Raw genomic sequence first — 17,905 nt, forward strand, 5'->3', positions numbered from 1 at the left:
GGCACCTATTAAACATCTGAACCACCATCTTTGGATGTATCAGTGTAGACAGGTGCAAAAGAGTTCAAATTCCAAGCTGGACATATGCTAGCTTGGGGCCCCAAACAAGCTCGCTACAAGATTTGTTAGAGTGACCTGAATGCCATGTGGTGACACCACGTCTAAATCAGAGCCGATTCATGCCTCGTCAATGATCTCTGATGTGTCTTCACACACCAAGACACTTCCTAGCTCCCCGGCTCTACTCTGAGGCACTGAGTTCACCAGGAGGAGCAATGAACAATAGCTGTCCCATGACTGTCTCACCATTATCCAGAACTTTCTGGGCTCCACCACCCCCACCCCCCCAATTCTCTTCTGGGTAAATCACTCCCTGTCAATGGCCTGGCAGCAGAAGCACCATTGTTCCATCTAGTGGAGAGCTATTCAGTGTTGATGGCCTTTGATTTCTCTTTCCAAACATAGGCCTTGCCTCTGCCAGATAGGATTTGCTGGTAGAGTTATGCTGGCAAATACTCCTAGCATAAGCACAGTCTGTAGTCCCTGAAGATTTATTGTAGCCCAACTGGTCTAACTTACTTCAATCCTGTGAATATAATAAGTGCACACAATACCAAAGCCGCTCAGAAAACACCCAATATAAAATAGATACACTAATTTACAGTGAAGGTTACAATCGTAAATAGCATTTGGAGGAAAAGTAAATAACGACATTCATAGTTTGGCACAGACATGTTGCCAATATGTCACATCCTGATGGATTGGGGATATGTCTGTGTCAAACTATGAATTCCGCTTTTGCTTTTTGAGTGTCATTTACAATTGCAACTGTCCATGTGGATTATTGTATCTATTTTTATAGCCAAGGCTCCGTCTGGGTAGATGTAATAGAGCAATCAACAATACTGACTGGTTCTATTTTTCTGGAACAATAGTGTTCCCATGACCTGGGCTCTTCCATCCTTATGCACAGGACAGGAGGGCTGGGGTCTGCCCTTCCCTTCACCTTAAACAATATGGACAAAAGAGGGATGGAAGTTTATTATGTAGGTCCATTTGCCAGAATGTGGTCTCCCTCCTAAAACCAAGACAAGAGCTGTCAAGCCAAGGAATTAATAGTGATCATGAGGTCAGGTGGTAGGGCACTGCAGAGAGAGACAGCTCTGAACAACTGGGAAAGCTGGGAAGCCACAGAAGTGCACAACCATGGAGACCAATCACTGAGATGGGACCACCCTCCTGACTGCTGTCTGGAGAGGGAGAGGAGAAGGCTTATGTACTCTCTAGCACTCCTGTTCCTCTCCTCTTTTTCCCTAGTAAATTCATGCAGTGCAATTTCATTCAATCTGTACCACAAGCAACCTGAGAGCAAAGCTTCATATGGATGAAATAGCTGTTAGGTCATTCAGATTAGATATAAGGACAAAAAGTGGGTTGTGAAATACTGAAACAGGTTTCCCAGAGATGTGGTAGATGTCGCATCCGTGGAAATGTTCAAGGTCAGGTTGGATGAGCAACCTGATCTAGTTGAAGATGTCCCTGCTCATTGCAGGTAGGACTAGAAGTTCTTTGAAGGTCCCTTCCAACCCAAACTATTTTATGATTAGCAAAAGTGGAGTTCTTCGCTGTCCTATTTATATATATAGGAAAGTAAATATATATGTATGTATATATATATTTCTATAATCCTGACACCTATATCTTAATAATTGGACTTTCTCAGAAGGATTGCTTGTGGATATAGATCTCAGTCAGATGAGGCCTGAGAAGCTGAGGCACTGTGTCTGGGATGCAGGCAGGGAGTGCAGGGTGCTGCTATCTGATGGCTGGTACCTACCAGTGCATCTGCATCTGAGGGGACATCTCAGCAGTCCAGGTGTGAGGAGCAGAAGACAGTTTCTCCCCACAGCAACCAGTCCCAGAAGTCTGCTGGGAGTTGAAAATTTGGATCTCCTCGCTAATGAATGGTACCCTGTAAGTTTTTCACTTTGTTACCTTAGAGTTTCTTCATCAGCCTGGTTTTCTCTGTCCTCTCTTTAAGCCTTCCCTGCAAACGCCACTTCAGATACTCACCAAACTCCAGCATCTAACACCACTCGCAAAAGGCCTTGCCGCTTGACTGGGATCCCGTCGCATCCAGTACAAGCCAGAAATCCGTCGGCAAAAGGTTCTGGGGAAAAAAGCAAAACCCCTACCAGTTATAAAAACTATCCCAGCTATTAGTCGGCTTCCAGGCGAAGCCGGTAAATGCAGTGCTGCACGGAAGGCACCGGTGATGCCGAAGGAGCTGAGCTGCTACTGCGCTAGGCGACGAGCTCAGCGACCCCGGCAGGGAGGAGGGGAAGCCGGGGGGCAGGGGGAAGCCCCCTCTGGAGACACCAACGCTGAGGTGATTGAGGCTGCTCCAGACATCCCGGAGGCGGAGAAGGACCCGCACGATATTTTTCCCTTTCAACTTTTCGGAATAGCCGTGCTCCGCGGCGGCGCGGGCAGGTGCACCGCACCGCGGGGAGCTGGGGCCCGGCTCAGCCCCCGCCATCGCTCGTCGGAGCGGCGGACGGCACCGGCGGGGACGGGCGCTGATCGCCGCGGTCCCGTCCGGCCGATCCCGGTGTTCCCGTGCCCGCCGCCCGCCCCGGGCTCCGGTGCCGCCGGTGCCGCCGCCGCAGCGCCCTCTGCCGCCGGCGGGGGGAAGTGGCGGGCTGGGATCGCGTGCGAGCGGGCAGCCGGCGGCTCGCCCTGTCCCTCGGCCGCCCGCCCGCCACCTGGATCACGAGGGAAGCGGCGCCCGAGCATCCTCCCCACCCCCGACGCCCTCCGGCCCGTTCCCGCCGCCCGTTCCCGCACCTCCGCCCTGCGCCGCGGCCGGGGGCTTCTCCTCCTCGCCCGCAGAAACTTTGCACCCTCGGGTCGTGGAGGGGACCGTGGGGTAAGTCGCTGCATCCCGAAAGCTCGCGGTGGGCAACTGAGGCTTCAGCCGTGCGGGGGAACCGGGGGACCGGCGGCTCCGGCCACCTCTCCCCTAAACCAGCACCCTGTCCCCTGGGTGTCGGTAGTCTCGCCGGCCGTGTCGGCGGCTGTGGGACAGTAACCGCGCAGGACGAGCCCCGTTTCTTCCACCCGGGCGCCGGTGATAATCCGCAGCTCCCAGGCGAGAGTCCCGGGAGATGCCGGTGTCCGCCGACCCTCGGGTGGATGATGCCCGAGGGGTACCTCGCTGTCCCGAGGGCTGAAGCCGAGACGGCGAAGGGCTTTGCCGTGGCACCTTGGCCACATCCTTTCCACCGACTCCTCGAGAGATCTTCCGAGGGGAAAACAAGTGAAATAAAGTTTCACGTCGCCTCTTTCGAGCCTCAAGTGCACTCGCTTGGCACTGAAAGGGTTGGGTTAGCTTTGGGGTCAGTCAGTACTTGCCCTGAAAATCATTTTCAGTGTTTTATAACTTCAGAGGCTACAAATCCTTGTTGTGTTTCAGTTTGACACACCAAAGGGCGAAAAAAGCAGTGAGGGAAAGACGAAGCGTGAGCACAGGCTCCAGTGCTTTATCTGACTTTGCGTTACTTTGTTTAGTAAACAAGAATTCTGTATGTCTTTGGGTGAAACTGTAGTTTTATGTATTTCTTAAAGAATAATGCAAATAGCGTAAGTTATATGAAATAAAACACTTTATTTTCTGAAAAAGGGCACCAATAGTGCTTGTGCGTCATTTAGTGAGCTTCTAGGAGATGGATTATTAAACCAGAACAACAACAACAAAAAGAAACAAAAACAACCAGAAAAACCCAAGAATATGCTTGATGTTTGGTAGTTCGAGATTTCAAAACGGCAACCGGGACTGGATTTAAATAAAACTGAGTGATCTGGTTGGGCTCAGAAGTAATCTGTTGAAAAGAATGTTGATGCATATATGTTTGCAGCAGATAAAATAAAACAGTTCTCCTGTATGAACCGTAGAGAGTGTTATTAACCAGGGCTAAGACTAAATAATTTCATTTAAGGGAGAGACTTAATGACTGACAAGATCGAATTCATTGGCAAGACACTCGGTTAATTTGCAACCAAGAGCAAGAATTTATTTCCTTGAAATCAAAGCACCTAAAATATTGTAGATATTAAAATCCAGAAAGAGTTACCAGTTAAGTTTTTGGTAGTAACTTTAAAGCCGTTGCTCCTGCCGTCATCCCCTGTGAGAGCCCAGGCAGAGACAGTCCTCACTTTTCACCGCTGCATCCACAGTGTCCCTGCATCAGCATATGTTTGGGACAACCTATTTTTTTGCTGTAGTTGACCATAAAAGTGCATTTGGGTAATCTTCGATCTCGAGGAGAGGACTCGGATTTTAGGGGCTGTGTTGGGCTAGTGTTATAAGGACCTCCAGTCTTCAGCTCTGGAAGCACAATGTTCCACAGTCCATGGGATGAAGGTGTACAGAAGGGGAGTGTTTGGGGAAGAGTGGTAGGGAATAAACTCTCATATATGGAAAAGTCAGTTTGTTGTGGTTTCAGGATTTTAATTCCAACTGAGCCATGGGAGGGGGAGTTACGTTATTACCTCAACTTACCATCGATTCAGATTTCTGCCCAGGAATTGTAAGGAGGAAATGCATTGCTAGGCCCTGTTTGCAGTGCGAGTGCTTACAAAAACCAGCCAGCCTGTCTAACATTGATTCATTGGTTTTAATGTATAAATGGATTTAAACTCTAGCAAGGAGGATTTAGCAGTCAGAAATGATTTTTCCACTAGGTTTTCCTTTCTGTAGGTGTATCAAAAAATACAGTAAAGATGCTTTTGTTACCAGGAATTGCCCATATATAGTTGAACTAGATTGAGAACTTGATATATAGCTTTTGCTGTAGTGTATTTAAGGTGGTTGATGCAATATGAGACCCCACTAAACATTGGGGCTCTGCTGTTGAATTATCAATGTCCAGTGCCAAATCTTTCCTTAATATTCCTGGTAATTACTGCTGACTCATGCTGACATGTGAGTTCAATTAGCCCCAACTGGAATGTAAAGGATGTGGGAGTGTCTCTTTGTGCCCAGAGACAGCTAGGACAAAGCAGATTTTGGAGGAAAATTTAAGGAATTGCCAAGTTTGGGTAGGAAGTGTCAGCCAGGGCTTTTTTTTAACAGTAATGTTTCAATAACCACTGAAGTTAAGTCCCGGGAAGGGGGTGAATTTGGATAACATGGACTTGTCTTCACCATGGAGTAACTGTAGTCCTAACTCAGAGATTGCTTCTAATTTGACTCATGTCCACACACACAAACGCATTGCTGAAGAGTGGTGATGTTTTCAATTTAAGTTGGCTTACCCATGAGGAATAAGCTATAGCTCAGATAACCACAATTCATCAGCTGCTAACCCAATCTGCCTGAGCAGCACAAAAGAGATTTTGCTCAACTCTGGCTGCTCCCACTTGCACAGGGTTACCTGGACAGCAGGAAGTGCCTGCCTGATTCCCTGGTACAGGCAGAGCAAAGACATTGTGGGTTTGACCGTGAAATAGGCAACAGGATGTTTACCAATGCGAATGTTCCCACACAGTTACTGCCCAACTGCCACGTTCATGACAGCTCACTGGTGCTGGACACTGTCCCCACATGGCCGTGGCAAGCAGGACAGGACAACTCTGCAGCAGCCTGGCACTTGCCAGTGTTCAGCATGGGTCACCACTGCAACCACATGCGAAAAGAAAAAAAATGTCTTTGCCCCAGAAATTAATTTCCTGTCAGCTACCAGCTGATATGAGAAGGTGACTTCTGTGTCATATTATATGTCAGAGGTATATGCTAATATATATATAAATAAATCCAGCCATACATGGCTAGCAGAAGCAGGAGCTGCTGCTTTTGAGAGAAGCTGTTTTGTTGTTGGCCCTCTATGCAAATTGCTTCTAGAAAACTACAGACCAGGGTTTCTACAAACATTTTGAGGTCAAAGTGAAGAAGGTGAACATGAGAGCAAATATGCAGCCTAAAGTGTACCAAGTGGATGCTTCTCTTTTTAAGAGGAAGGTGACCGTAATGCAGACTTCTGGGTCTGCACAAAGAATGAAAATTTCAAGGTACTTCACAAGGAATTTGACTGAGAGTCAGGAACCAGATGAACATCCTGAGACAAAAATGCTTTAGGAATATGTCTCTGTCAGTCCAGATCTCCTACAGAGTTTTTTTGATAGTCATTTCGGATTTAGTTCAACTTACCTTCAGAACCTTGAACTTGAGGTTTCTATAGCGAGTTCTGTTTACGTTGTACTGCTGTCAACATGACAAATATGACACAGATAACTGCAGAACTTGAACGGATGGACTTATAGGATTGCACAAGTGGGGTGGACAAAATGATGCCAACTTAACAATGCCAACTAAATGAACTCCAAATACTTATGAACTCTCAAAGTCCTAGTGCCAGTGTGTGATACAACCATTTCAGCATACAAAAGGTAGGACCTGTTCACTCAAGTGCAACCCTCAGATATGCAGATGCCCTCAGGGCATCTACAGTCGTGACAAACCCAGTTTTACCTTTCTAAAACCTTTTTCTGAATCTTAGCTTTCCACTCTGATAGGTGCCTTCTGGTATGCAGTGGCGGGGCAACTGCAGGATGGTGGTGCAAAATTGTTCAAGATGGCAGTGCCTAGAAGCCTATGGTAGTGCCTAGCAGCCTATGGCAGTGGAAGATCTTTAAAATGAGCATCTATGAACAAAACATTTTGTCTATACCTGGATACTTGTCCCATGATGGTTGGATCATACTGTCTGTGGTTTTGAATTAAGGCTGCATCTGCAGGCAATGCATAAATAATTTGCGTGATGCAATCTATTAAGCTAGGGCTGCAGAACATGGTGTTTGCAACCATGCATTTGATCTGTCTTGTAACTGCAGTGCTGCCCAGTGCACCAGAGCTATTGCTCTGTATTTGACTGCAATATCTGTGCATGCACTAAATACATTAAATATTTATTCCTTACTCTTAAACTTTATTAGTATTGATGCTAAGTCATGGTCTTTTCAGTAGGTTTTGCTTGCACGTGTGCTAGCACGAAATAAAATTTTGTCACTTGTTGGGACTGTAGAAAAATACTGTAACTGGATTTCTCTCTCTGCTGTAACACTGGAGATGGGATGGAGTGAAGTTGAATACGTGGCAGTTTTGGGGTCATTGTCTTGCTTTCCTGGGCACTGTTTGCTACATTTGGTAGTATACAGATCCCTGGGAGTCACGATGCTAAGTAGCCTCTTGAACTTTTTCCTTTGCTGAAACTCCAAATATTATGCTCTCACCTCTCACTCTGGGCAGCATTGTTTGGAAAGCAGCTCTTCTTGGCCTCCTTGTCTTTCACAGGGATTTGCTTCTCCAAAATGTGTTTTTCTAATGTCTGAGAACTCCTGATGCACTTGTCAGATTGAGTCTCCCTCTCCTTGTCCTCTGATGAGGAATCCTTCCACAAACATTGTGCTTTCTTCTTGTTTCAGGCCATTTATAGAGAAGCAAAATTTGCTGAGGTTGTTTTGTGGGCAAAGGATACAGGCATTAGAGATTTTTGAGGGGTATATTGAGAAGACTATCATTCAGGTTGGGTCTCCATAAGGATCTATCAGAGCTGTTCCCTATTTTATGACCATCCCGAAGGAGGGGCCAGAGCATGTGGGCATTTAGCCTGCACAGGTCACCAATCAGAAACAGGTTTCAGGCACTCTGGAAGATGAGTCAAATTCACAGTGATTTTTGACCGTCACAACCTCCAGAAAACCAAGAGGGATGTGAGTCTGTAAGGTTTTGTGCAAAGGTTTATTTTCAGTCAACAATAAATCATGTCCTCAAATATAGCGTGGGGAATGGCTAAGGAGAAAAGGATGTGGAAATTCGGTGGATCACAAACTACACATGAGTGAGTAGCATTGCACTGTTGTAAAAATTGTGTGTAAAAATGGGAGTGTTTTTCTATGATACATGAGCAATCTTTTAGTCCTGCTCAACCAAAGTACGTCCTTAGCTTGGACCTCATTTAGGAGCAGGGTACTTGAGAAAGAAATGCAGATAGAATTAAGAGTCCAAAGGAGAGTAAAAGGAATGATCGGATGTCTAGAAAACACCACTTACAAGAAAAAATTTGAGAAATTGTTTAGTCCAGAGATAAGAAGAGTAAAGGGAAAGAAGTAAAAAATCATTAGAAATATAGGGTTAACTGCAAAGTTAGTTGAACTTAACCTATTGTTCAAGTTCACGTCAGCTAGGGCAAGAAATTATGATAGAACTATATGTTGTAGTAAGGAAAAATTGGGTTAAAATACTTAGGAAAAAATTTTTTTATTTTAGTGAAAGCTAAACGCTGGAATAAAATCTCTGAGGTACTCATAGAAACTATACTTCTTCACTAGAAGCAGCTTTGGGGAGTGGTTTAACAGCTGTGTCGTTACAGCTATGATGGCCTAAGCATGTAAAAGACTAGAAAGATGTGTCACTCCTTTATTAAATCAATTGATTTAGCTAGAAAAAACAGACAAGTCTTTCATGCTCACAAGACATTTCTCTGATCTGAAATCTCTTGAATGGTTTTGGTACAGCTGCTTCTGTGTGAAGGAGGGAATGATGTTCTGTATGATCTCTTGAGGGTCTTTTCAGCCCTATTTACAAGGATTAACAAAATCTTTCTGTCTTGGGATAGATGGATGTTGAGGGACTGGGGAGGGAAGGCAGGCTATAAAAGCTGATAAAAGAGCTCTCCCCTATTCTGCAATTGAGGAGATTCTCTAAGATTTTCTCTCCATGAAAAATGCCTGTTTTTTACCTTTCAGTAAATCGGTAAATCTTAAACTAGCTTCTCTATTAGTATCTGATGGTCTTGGGTGGTAGCAAAGGCTTCATGACAAGTGGTATTGTGACAGGATGTGCTATGATAAAATGTGTGCTTTTTTATCTTGGCAACAAATAAATTTCTGGGACTTTGAAGGCAAGATGTCAAATTTTCCCCCATGTATTGCCCTAATTATATGAAGTGAAATACTTGCAGCCATGGCTTTTTAATGAAAATTAATATTTTTTATAATCTAAAAATGTGTGATCAAAAATTTAATGAACATATAGAAATATCACTGCTGGGATTATTAATGAGAATTAATTTTTATCTATTAGCTACTTTAGGATAGTAATGGATATAAATAATATTAGAAGAGAGTAGTACTATAGGTAACTTGCGTATGTGTTTAAACACTTTTTTTTTCCTTTGGACGTCTCTAAAACAGTAAAAGCATTTAAAATGAAAAAGTTCCAGTTGTCAGATAGCAAACGAGAAAAGGCAGATATGTCCATAGGTGTCAAAAACGTAATGGGAATAGATATAATATTTTGCTTTCAAAGGAGATATTCATGTTTCTGGAGAGAAAAACACGGAATCATAGATCACAGATTGAGTTGGAAGGGACCTTAAAGATCATCTAGTTCCAACCCCATTGCCATGTCTAGGGACACCTTCTACAAGATGAGGTTGCTCAAAGCCCCATCCAGCCTGGCCTTGAACACTTCCAAGGGTGGGGCCTCCACACCTTCTCCAGGCAACCTGTTCCAGTGCCTCACCACCCTCACGGTAAAGAATTTCTTCCTGATACCTCACCTAAACATACCCTTTGTCAGTTTAAAACCATTACCCCTTGTCTTATCACTACATGCCCTTGTAAAAAGTCCCTCTCCAGCTTTCTTGTAGGCCCCCTTTAAATGCTGGAAGGCTGGTGTAAGGTCTCCCAGGAGCCTTCTCTCCACCAGGCTGAACAATCCCAACCCTCTCAGCCTGTCATCATAGAAGAGGTGCTCCAGTACCTAATCTTTGTGGCCTCCATTGGACTTGTTCCAACAGGTCCATGTGCTTCTTATTTTGGGGGCCCCAGAGCTGGACACAACACTCCAGGTGGGGTCTCACTACAGCAGAGCAGAGGGGAAGAATCACCTCCCTCGACCTGCTGATCACGCTGCTTTTGATGCAGCCCAGGACGTGGCTGGCCTTCGGGTCTGTGAGTGCACATTGTTGGGTCATGTTGACCTTCTCATTCACAAACACCCTGAAGTCCTTCTCCCCAGGGCTTGTCTCAATCCATTCTCTGCCCAGCCTTTATTCGTGCTTGCGATTGCCCCACACCACATGCAGGACCTTGAACTCGGCCTTGTTGAACTTTATGAGTTTTGCATGGGCCTTATACATTGATACTCAAGAACCTGGATTAAATTTGAGTACTTATCCAAACCAAGGTGCTCCAGTAGTGCCTTGTCAGTATAACAGACAAAACTAGACAGACTTTCAACCAGTAATAACTTATTTGGCTACATTTATAATATCAAAAATAATAGCTACATCAGGTTTTATTTTTACTTTTATTTTCAGATTCAGTATCTGAAAAGAACAGGAACTTTTGAGTTTCCATTCTGATTTTCATGTATGTCATTAAACTGAAGACTTGCAAGAACTCAGCAAAAGCTTGACAGCTCACACGCCAGCCTGGCTTTCAGTGTGTGTTTCCAAACTGTGACCTGCTTCTTTCAAATGCAGTGCTTCTTACACTGGTAGCAAAAACATTTTAAAAGACTGAATTGCACTGGTAATAATAATAAAAACATCAATTTAAGCATCAAGCGAACTTAACTTTCAGAGTTCAAGGAGAAAATATTTCATGTTTCATTACAGTTTTTCTCTGTATTCCCATTTTCCATCTCATGCTTTAAGAAAAACATCTTTTTTTCTTTTCCCCTTGAAAACATTTGTCTTTCTTATTTTTTTTGTTCCTTTAGATCTTCTGATATCTAAGCTCTGCTGAACCACTTTTAAGAAGCTCTTAGCATTTCATCCTCTGTTTCTCTTTTTCTTCCACCGAATAACTGGGGAGGAACAAAACAGAAGAGCAAAGTCAGGAGAAGAATAGTATTGAACCTTCCCAATAAGCTGATGATACATCTAGGTTTATCAGTTTTCCTCCCTGCTTTCCTGTCCTACATACACACATTTCATAATAACTTTTATAGCAATAAAGGGCATTTTGCTGGCCTTAGATCCAAACCTCTTTTGCTTCTTTTCTTAGGGAAAATGCTATGTTGTGTTCTCCCTGTATCACAGAGGCTCCTATGAGAACAGGTTGTGTCTCTGAGCCAAAGACAGCCACTTTTGTCTTTTTCCACACTGTCTCTAGTGATACAGAAAAAAATACAAATATATGATCTATATATATGGAAAAATATATATTCAAAAGATATGAGCTGTCACATATTTTGACTTCTGTTCTACACTGGAGTGCAACTAAAATCTTTTAAGAAGCCTTTTGTGGAAAAGAAGAGAGAAATCAGGGCAATGAGAGTGCAGTTATGGTATAGGGCAGACTTTTTTGAAAGACTTGGAATTGGATCTTGGCACACTTGCTAAAGAGGATCACCAGCTTATTGGCTACCGTGGAGAGTCTCCTTGACTTTGATAAGCAATCCTTTCTTGATAAAAATTCCATTTAAGTTAGTTCCATTTTGACTTTACACTAGAAAACTCCTAAAAATGATACCTAGTGTTTCTGTCCTTCTGTCTCATCTATTCAATCCTCTAATCTGTCTGTAGCCTCTCTTTGTATAACTCAGGGTTTCCCATCATGCTATTAGCATTTACTCCAAAATTGCACCACTGTGGTGGGTTGACCTTGGCTGGATGCTAGGTACCCACCAAAGCTGCTCCATCACTCCCCTCCACAACTGGACCGAGGAGAGAAAGTATAACAAAAGGCTCGTGAGTTAAGAGCAGGGAGAGATCACTCACCAATTATTGTCACAGGCAAAACAGATTAGACTTTGGATATTAATTGAACTTATTACCATTCAAAATCAGAGTAGAATAATGAGAAGTAAAACAAATCTTAAAAACACCTTCTCCACACTCCTCTCTCCTTCCCCCTCCGCCCCTGCAGCACAGGGAGATGGGGAATGGGGGTTATGGTCAGTTCACCACAAGTTGTTTCTGCTGCTGCTGCTAAGGGAGGGGAGTCTTTCCCCTTCTCCAGCTTGGGGGTCCCTCCCATGAGAGACAGTTCTTCATGAACTTCTCCAGCATGAGTCCTTCCCACAGGCTGCAGTTTTTAATGAACTGCTCCAATGTGGATCCTTTTCCCTGGAGTAGAGCCTACTCTAGCACAAGTTTCCCATGGGATCACAGCATCCTTCTGACATTCACCTGCTCAGGCATGGGTCTCCTCCATGGGCTACAGGGGGACAGCTGCCTCACCGTGATCTGCAGGGGAATCTCAGCTCCGGTGCCTGAAGCACCTCCTTCCCCTCTTCTGCACTGACCTTTGTGTCTGAATAGTTGTTCCTCTCACATATTCTCAATCCACTCTTCTCCGGCTTCAATTTCTCCTGCACAATAACTTTCTTTCCTTCTTAAATATGTTATTACAGAGACACTACTACCATATTTGATTGGCTTGGCCTTGGCCAGCAGTGTGTCCATCCTGGAGCTGGCTGGCATTGGCTCTGCCAGACGTGGGGGAAGCTTCTGGCAGGTTCTCACAGAAGCCACCTCTGTAGCCCCCCCTCTACCAAAAGCTGGCCACACAAACCTAACACAACCACACTTCTAGTCTGGCCTTGTGGATGCAGGATGATAAATAGTCTTGTCAAAGATCATCACTCCAATATTTCAAGAGAACCCTAAACTCTAGACAGTTGAAGTCTGATGATATAACAAGCAGCGTATTTAAATGTAGGGTTGGGAAAGTAACACCAGGAATGCTAGTGAACTCTACAAGAGAGTTTGGAGGACCAGCATAGCTTCATAGTTCATAGTTGCATTTGCAACCTGTGGCTGGCTCTGCAACTCAAAGTAACATTTCTAATTCAACCCATCACAGTGATGTATGGGTGCTGAAACATATTTCACCTTATGGTGGAACAGGGCAATGGGGCATGAGGATAAAGCAACCCAAGAAGCACTCAATGCACAACCACATGTGTCTTGTGAAAAAAAGTGACACAACTCTTTCAGAGTGATACTGTTATCCCTTTTATCTGAGGATATTTATCCCTCAGAGTCGTAGAGTATTGTAGGCAAGCTAATGAACTACATAAACTTGATTTACTAAATAGTTCTAGCAGTCTTGTCATGGCAGCACAGAGCTAAATCCAGGCAACACCTATCTGAGAAATTATATATACACTTGGCAAGCATACTTGAGTTGCTCACCTGTCCTGAGCGCTGTGTTTCCAGCATAAAGCTGCTCCCAGATCCTGAATTAGCTGTAGGTGGAAGACAGCTGAACTCAGGCCCTGCTACACTACACATTCATGGCAGAAATATTTCATTGACCTATCTTACTGGGTTTAGTCAGATTTGTTATGGAAATGATGCATATGCTTTCACAATGTCTGCTTTTCCTGTGACCTGTTAGTCAGGTTTCAATAAACAGAACAGAAGGACAGAGATCTCAAAGATATTATGTTCCTGAGAGACAAAGTGAAACATGCTAATATCCCTACTGAGGGCAGGATTGCAATGTGAGATTGACTGTTTTGTTAATCATCAAATAATCCATATGGTTCAGACAATAACCTAAATGCCTCAGCTGTAGCAAAACTTTTCATCACTGCTCACACCTTACTATGGAAAGGGTAGCCCAGCCACTGCGGCAATCCTGTATTTTCCTCAGAAGGTCTGGGGTAAAGACAGTGGAGGACCAAAGTCAAGCCTGGTAGAAGAGATACCACGCTACTAACTACAAAGTATTGTACCAGACATATGCCCAATCTTTTTGTGTGTGTGTGTTTTATATGTGTTATGGTCTGTATCCTTCCTTAGGTGACACAGCACATGTTAGAAGTTCTAAAAACAGCTGTATTTTTCAAACATTACTTTAAAAAACTCAACAAACTTGAATCTAAGCTTTTTTAAGAAGTTATTTATTTACATCCTCAAAGCTCAAAAAAGGTGTCCTTGAACTTAATTTCAGGCTTTCTTATATAAACATATAAAGAAAGGAGGGCCGATGAGACAATTTAGTCACCTAATGAACTTGTTTGTGAAGGAAGAATAGTGATTGAAATTATTGTTCTGCTTAAGATTCCTGAAAGCGTAGCTGCATACCCATCCTGCAGCAAAGGGCTGCCGTATTCCAAAATCAAGCACTTGCAAATTAGGAAGCCTGGGAGTTAAAGATGAAATGTGAAATCATACATACATATATTCATAAAATGTTTAAATTTATAAAGATCAAGTCCAACTGTTAAATTCCTCACCTATGTGGACAGGCACTAAGCTTGATCTCATACTAAAACAGAAGTTGCATATTTTGTTTTTATTATCCTCATTCAGCTTGTAGTTCCAGCTCTGTACTAGACTCTGCTCAAATCCTGTGCAAACACAGTGCTATTAATTTTGTCACAGACTGTCCTGTGATAATTGTGACTTTAGTATTTAAGTACATCAAAACCACAGCTGAATTAATCTTTATTATACTGCTGAGACATATGGTCTTATTTGTAGAGATAAATCTGAAAGACATATTCTCATTTACTGAATGCCAGGCACTCAGGAGATGATTTTTCAGAAGACGCAGCCTTCGGTGTACACTCATTCAGAGCTCAGTGCTGGTTGCCTCCAGCTGCAGTACTGAGTGCTCATCACTTTTAGAACAGACCAAGGCTCCCAGAAAACGAGGGCTGGTGCCTCTGATGTCACTAGCTGTAGTCGCGTGCCTCGCATCACGCAGCCCTCATTCCTACAGCTCCTGCATAACCCTGATTCCTTCCCTAAGCTCTCTAAGCAGGGCAGGAGTAGGGCTCTGCATGCTCAGATTTCTTCTTGTAATGCAGGCAGCGAAGGCAAAGGAGCCACAGGAGACGTGGGAAGGTGATTGCAGAAAGGAGGTGTTGGGCACCTAATTTCTGGTGAAAACTCCAGATTCTGAATGGTAACTTCGAATTCCTAATGATTCAAAAGCAGTACTCCCCACTGGTTCCTTTCTGGAGTGTTTTGAAGCACGGTGTCTGTCTGCAGGTCTTAGGGATGCTGAGACTCAGGACTACAAGCTGTCTGGTTTTGTTCCCTCTCTGCCTTGTCCTGGGCTACTTCAGTCCTTCCCATGGCCGACTCCTTGTTCCCGTGCCTTATATCTGGAGTCCTTCTTTTTCTGGGTGGCAGTGGCTGGAGCAGAGAGAACACACTAGGATGGGGAGGAACGGCAAGAAGGAAAGTCTGGTGCTGCCTTTGCTGCTCCAAGGGGAGGCATGTAAAGCACATGGGGATGCACATGTATAGTGCAGATGCTTGTAGGAGGAATGAAGGGATGACGTGTGTTCAGCTCAGGCAGAAACTATAGATGACTGTCAGACTACAACGAGTCTTCTGAACACACACAAGCTGAACATTTTTTCAGAAGCTCCCAACATAGCCAAATTTGCACATATTTTCTTTAAAGGAAATTGAAGAGAGATTTTATGTATGTTTGTCAGACAACGTATGATCCCTGGTACTTGCAGAACACCCTCTGTAAATCAAGCATTTAATACCTTTTTAGTAGTCTTCTAACAACTCTTCATGTTTGAGAGTTAATCTCTTTTTCACTGAAGGAAAGATTGAGGCAGAAAAGCAAATTTTATGGCCACCATGATCTTGTTTCAATCTCATGTGTAACTGGACCATCAGACATTCTTAAACAAATTCCTCACCACACAGGTCCAATAGTTTTCTTTAGAAAAAATTCTTGATGAAAAAAAAGCCCAGTGAGGGAGAGTTCTCTACAATCTTGGATAAATTATTTTGATAGTTATCCTCATTTATTTGTAACTTGAATTTAATTAACCGCAAATTCAGTAAATTGGATCTTGCTAGAAATGTTTGTTTCTTGTCACGAAATGTTTGTTTCTTACGTAATGTAGTTACTTATTGTGCGGAAGTTCTCTGTTGCTGTTCTTCATGATAACCCAAACAGTTGGAGCTCCTGGACACTGAGTACAGAGCTTGTTTTCACAACCTTTAATCATTCTTCGCTCCAGTTTTTAAGTGGGGCTGCTTCAGCTAGAAACAGTACTGTGTGCTATTTGCAAAGATATACCCAAAACTGTTATCATATTTTCTCCTAAAACATGATCATTCATTAGAAGCAGAAAACTTGGCAGAAACATGCTAATCACTATTAATTTAGTGACAGCAGGCAGATAGATTTCTGTCCTGTTGATGAGCCATCGTGAGTGGAAGTCTTTTTCCAGAGCTGCTCTTCTCAAGGTAGAAACACATAATCCTGTAAAAAGTCAAGCCACACTCCAGCCCCATGCCCTTCTTACTTTGCAGGTGAAACTGTGCTATGGTGTGCAGTGCAGTAGGGATGACAACATGACCTCCTCACTCCCAGGCTGCCTCTTCAAAACCTGTGTGACTTTGAAGCTGTGGTCTACACAGCCCTTTTTTGTAGTTCAGGCATTGAATCCATAGTATTTGATCCCATTCGGGCAGGAAATGATTCACAAAATTTAGTGAAAGGAGAGAGATTATTAGACAATGTAATTTGAGCTCCTATAGCTACCAACACTACCAAATATTCTTATTTTTCCTGAGTATACCTGTGTTCAGTTCAACTGCTTCTATTTAATTTATGCATAACTTCTGTTAGGATAAAGTGCAAATTACAAAAAGACAACTAACCATGGTTTCAAGACAACAGTTTCCATTAAATCTTTTGTACTTCATCCCAGAGCTTAAATGCTCATGATATTACTGATTAATGTTTTATTTATTATTTGGATGTATCCAGCTTCAGCTTCGCTTTCTAAGTTCTTGCTCTATTTCAGGTTAAAATAATTCAGCGGACATATCTTCACCTGAAAGTACTTTGCTCTACTCAAGTCACCTAAATCTTTTTTCTATGCAAGGCAATTTCTTCAGCCTGCAAGTATTTATTTTAGCTTCTTTATTCACCCTTTCCAATTTCTAACATTATTTGAAAACACTTACATGGGAACTGTATGCACTGTTCCAGCATCAGTCTCATCATATCTGTAAACAGAGGTAAAATCACTTCACTCAGGTCAGCAACTGCATTAGCTCCCTGTGCAGCAGATCCTCCCTGGCAGCTCAGGCTATGGATTGTATTCATTTTTCACTTTGATCCCTAATTCCTTTCAAGAATCATTCGCATTTCAGGATGCAGTCCCTATCCAGTAGCAATGACTTTCATTCTCTATTGTGAGATGCGTTTGCACTTTTTTTAATCTGTCACTTGACAGATTATATACTCATTGAAACTGTGCATTGCAATACTTCATTGTGGCTTTTAAAAGCAGAATGTTAAGCTGCCAACTTAAATTACTTACTGATACAAGTGAATTCCTATGTCAGCTAGAGGTGATAACCTCTCAGTGAGCTAGTTTCACTCCAAAAAGCATGATATTCCATAGAATTCTGCTAAGTGATGTCATTCATTTTTCTTATCAACTTTTCTGGTATTTTGCTTGAGATAGATGTCAGTCTTGCCATCCAGTGGTTAGCTGGATAGTTATTAATTTTGCCTTCGCTGAAGATTATCATATAGCAGCTGTCTTTCAGTCCTTTGGTTTCTCCAGCATTCAGAGATTAATTGCAACTTAATGTCAGCAGTGATTAAAAGCATCTGACAGAAGTGAATGATCATGGCCCACATCTGCCCTTTCCTCCTCCTGAAGCTCCTCAAGCTTGTAAGCCCCCTTTCCTGCTGCTGGAGTGGTGGGAGGTTGCTGCTTTGGGTTCTTCTTCATCCTGTCTCAAACACATGGAGACAATGTGAGAACTCGCAAGTGTTAAAGGGAGAAAGAGAATGAAAAGAGCACAGTCGTTCTGAGCAGCTGAGTGCCGTCCACCCAACTTCTTCCTGTTTCTCATTTGCATGTGAGACCAGTGGGATGGCAGGGGAA

At 43.3% G+C, this 17,905-nt stretch overlaps 1 protein-coding gene across 1 annotated transcript in view; it reads left to right on the plus strand.

Annotated features, from left to right (window-relative positions):
* The first annotated feature begins 2,773 nt into the window (after positions 1-2,773).
* The window catches only part of AHRR (aryl-hydrocarbon receptor repressor), an 86,483-nt gene continuing 71,351 nt past the window's right edge, over positions 2,774-17,905 (plus strand). The window contains exon 1 of the mRNA XM_027643989.1: positions 2,774-2,929. The gene's annotated coding sequence lies outside the window, so the exon portion shown is untranslated. The remainder of the gene's footprint in view (positions 2,930-17,905) is intronic.

Source organism: Corapipo altera, unplaced genomic scaffold (genome assembly GCF_003945725.1).
Source record: "Corapipo altera isolate COAL_440 unplaced genomic scaffold, ASM394572v1 24b, whole genome shotgun sequence".
NCBI lineage: Eukaryota > Metazoa > Chordata > Aves > Passeriformes > Pipridae > Corapipo > Corapipo altera.